The sequence below is a fragment of the Pyrgilauda ruficollis genome, unplaced genomic scaffold (assembly GCF_017590135.1).
Source record: "Pyrgilauda ruficollis isolate IOZ18807 unplaced genomic scaffold, ASM1759013v1 scaffold3, whole genome shotgun sequence".
Classification (NCBI taxonomy): Eukaryota; Metazoa; Chordata; class Aves; order Passeriformes; family Passeridae; genus Pyrgilauda; species Pyrgilauda ruficollis.
Window position 1 is genome coordinate 26034446 of NW_024524377.1, and position 3794 is coordinate 26038239.

The following is a 3794-nucleotide window of genomic DNA, read 5'->3' on the forward strand; positions in this document are numbered from 1 at the left end:
ACCTGCCTTTGGAGTGAAAAACAGAGCAGAACTCTTCCCCTGCCTGTGCTAAACAGTGCAGGCAGAGCAGGAGCAGGGAGGAGGGTGGCAGTGCAGACTTTTGGCTGCCTTAAAGTGACCACATCCTGTTAGGCTGCGGAAACATCAGACTAATGCAGAGATCTGTCTGTTTGAGATGCAGGAGGGTTTGTAGGGATTCAGCAGATGATTTGCAGACATGTTTGTATTGCTGCAGGAGGAACAGGGTGCAGGGAGAACTCCTGAACTTGCTCTATTGTGTAGGCTGTTCACCCATTTCCCACCCATGTCCCAGCTCACTACAGCATGTATATGCAGTAAAATGGGTTTATTTCAATGAGATTGCTTTCTTCCCTGGTAGCACATGGGAAGTGCATAACTGTAACACTTAGTCTGTGGTGGCAGAGTAATGCTCAGAGCAGTGGCCAGTGGTCTTTATCTGAAATCCTTCCCCAGCTGATGCCTTGAAACTTAAGGCATCACAGCCATGCCAAAGGGTGTTCCTCACAAAGCAGGAGAATTTCCTTCTACAGGCAACAAGCCAAGCAGCATGAGAAACATCAAGCATCATGCAGGAACACTGTGGCATGAGAGAGAATTAATGAGGAGTCTCTCAAGTCCTAAGCCAATACCCAAATGAAGACTTGCACTATTACCCCATATGAAAATGACAGGTGAGATCTTAACTAAAGGCTGATCGTTTGTGATGATGATGCAGTTCTGTTGAAATCACATGCCTAGATCTAAGTGTGCCTGGGAGTTCTGTTGAGTCCAAGCAGGTATAAGAATGCTAAGAGGCTTTCCTGACACAAAATCTAAGTGAGGAAGCGTCTCATATGTGTATGACTGCTGATAGCAAATGGCTAAACAATCCAGTTTAGATGGAACTGAAGGAACTTTGGTTTTTTTTCTGGGGACAAAATGAAAAGGTGAAAAAAAAAAAAAAAGGCAGATATTTGTGATAGTGGGCCCATACACTATAGAACATAATTGTGTTGTGGACAGAAGATCAAGAAATCTAAGTGTGGGCAACTGCAGCATATTTGGGGCAGTTCTGTTCTTCCTTTCTGTTGGACAGAAATTGCTTAAGTGCTAAAGTGCAAACTTTCATGTTCCTATTTTGCTTTTTAAAATATGCAATAGGGGGTTGGGTTTCACAGACTTCAACTGGATGCACAGAACCCTCTTAGGATTGGGTATGGGTCAGCAAGGAGCAAATGCACCCGCTGTCCTTAGAGGTTTCTTTCCACTTCCCTGTCAGAGGCCCAGTGTAGCCCTAGGACTTTTTCCTTTCCAAGTACAGGTTTAATCCAAGATGACAGTATCTGGCAAGCTCAAGTGTATTTTCATTAAGGATGTTGCGCACTTGTTTTGATGGTACTTGTTAATGTCTCAGTATGGAAAGTGAACATTAGTGCTGCAGGTTTGAGAGTTGCAGGCATGACCATTATTTGAAAAGTTAGCTAATAGCTTTGTGACTCTTCTTCTTCAAAAAAAGGGTAGCTGAGCATTTGGCATCATTTCACATGAAAATGTGTCATGGAATTAGTTATGTACCAATAGCCTGGGCTAAGAAGTTGTTGAGTAAAATAGCTCAGAAAAGCTCTTGTTGATTGTACATGACTGTAACATAGTTGTTTGTGCTATTTTGTGAACAGGAGAGGAGGACATTGTACTTTCAGAGAAATCTTGGACTCCTTTACTGTGTGGGTAATGACTGTAACACTGTGACTACTCTTGGCGGTTCATGCAAATAATCATTTAAATGGGAAGTAAATAAAGTTATAAGGACCTCTGTAAACTGAGAGCTGTCTGGTTAATATGGGATGTGAACACTTTCTGCAGTTCTGCATGTCCCTGGGGGCCGTTCCAAGGAGTGGCACTGTACATGGCTGGTCCTCCTGGACACCATCCTGTGGGGCCTGGGAAAGAGGAGCTGGCATGAGACTCTGCTTGTTGGGAAAAAAACTTGAGAAAAATATTATAACATTGTCATGACCCATCTCCTCTATGATCACTAGCTTGCATCTAGTCCAGTTATTGACTCCCAAGCAGCTGGGTTCCTACTGCTCTGCAGATTTCATTCCGATGATTTATCTCCCTGACAGGAGTGTCAGTGGTCCCAAAGAAGGGACAAGGATTTGTACCAGATTTTTGGATCAGAAAGTGAGGGGAGCAAAGAACAAATCTGAAAAATAATTTTCCTTATGTATCCCCCAAGTTTAACTGCAGGGAGAAAGCAATAGTGAATGCTAGGTCATTGGAAATAGGCCTTTGTAACAAAACAGACCTTTGCTTATAATGTTATAATGCTGAAAGTTCCCTCCATTTTCCCCTCTTTTTCTTTTCTTTTTGCAACTTCTGCTTACTTCTGACTTTGGTGTGGTGAGCGTGTTGAGTGGAGTGTCAAAACTGAATTTCTGGGACACAGAAAGTACTGGATTGTCTCACTGGGGTTTTTTTGGGTTTTTTTTCCCCTTTAAAATACTGATTTATATTAAAACTATATTACCATTAAGACCCCTTTAAAATAGTTGGAGTCAAAACGTGTTGTCAATTGTGTGATATTTCTAATCCCCACTTATAATGATGCCTCAAAAGATTGAAATCACCATCTGCTTCCTTGCTGGATTGATTTTCTTCCATAGAAGACACTTCCCTGTTTTTTAACTAGTTAGAGTCACCTCATTCTGTAATTAAGGGTTGAAAAGCCATAAATCACTGTCATATTGGCTGTGTTGCAGCATATGGGAGTTTCTTACTCCAGAATCTAACTTGTGAGAAAATACCTGGCCTTTGTGTGACTTGGAGGAGGGGAAGAGGGAATCTTCATCCTTTGCTCTTCAGTTACATGTCCTTGGAAAAAATGTAATTACCCTCATTACCTTCAGCCTGTGTGTAACTCCTGTTGCTGTGCATTGTACCAATGATTTTAATCAAATCACATGCTTCAGGGATTTAGCTTGTCAGCTCTGAGGGGTAAGAAAGAATGTAAATTTACCCCTTCATGCTTTTTTTCTTCTTTTTCTCTTCCCCCCCTTGCCAGCCCCTGGCCTTCCATGCCTGGCGGTGCGCTGGTGCTTGTGTCACGCTGACAGCCAGCTCTGAGGGTGGAACTGAAGATTCCTCCAGGTCAGCTCAACAGGAACAGTGCTCATTTTCATGTTCATTTTCTCTACAGCATGAGGCAGGGACTCTGGGGATTGTTTGCTTATCAAACTGTACTTATAATTTAGTATGTTAGTTTTTGAAAAATGAATATATTGAGTAGGAAGAGATCTGGACTGTCAAGAGTTACCAGATTTTTCAAGATAGCTACTACAAAAAGAGGTAAAAAAACCCCCAAAAGACTTCTGTCAAACAGTTGTGTCTGTCTGATGGGATTTAACAAATAGATTTGCAAGCACACATGGAAGGAAGGGAGAGGTTAAGGGTTCGGTTTCTCCTTCTACCCGGGCTTAGGACAGCACGTTCGCTGCTTTCCCTCAGCGCGGTGGGAACAAGCGCGGCCCCTCAGAGCTCGGCCCTCAGAGCTGAAGGCGGCGCGGTGCCCCCGGGGCAGCCCCTGCGGCGGGGAAAGGGCACCCGGCCCGAGGGCAGCGCCGTGTCCCTGAGGGGCCGCGGCTGCTCCCGTTGCGGGTCGTCCCGGCGTGCAGCAGGTGCCCGGGTCCCAGGCTGGGGCGCGGGGCGGGTCCGTGCGGGTCCCGCCCGGTCCGGCGGCACCGCCCCCCGCGCTGCCCGGCGGGGCGGGGGCGCCGAGAGCCCCGGGCGGCCCT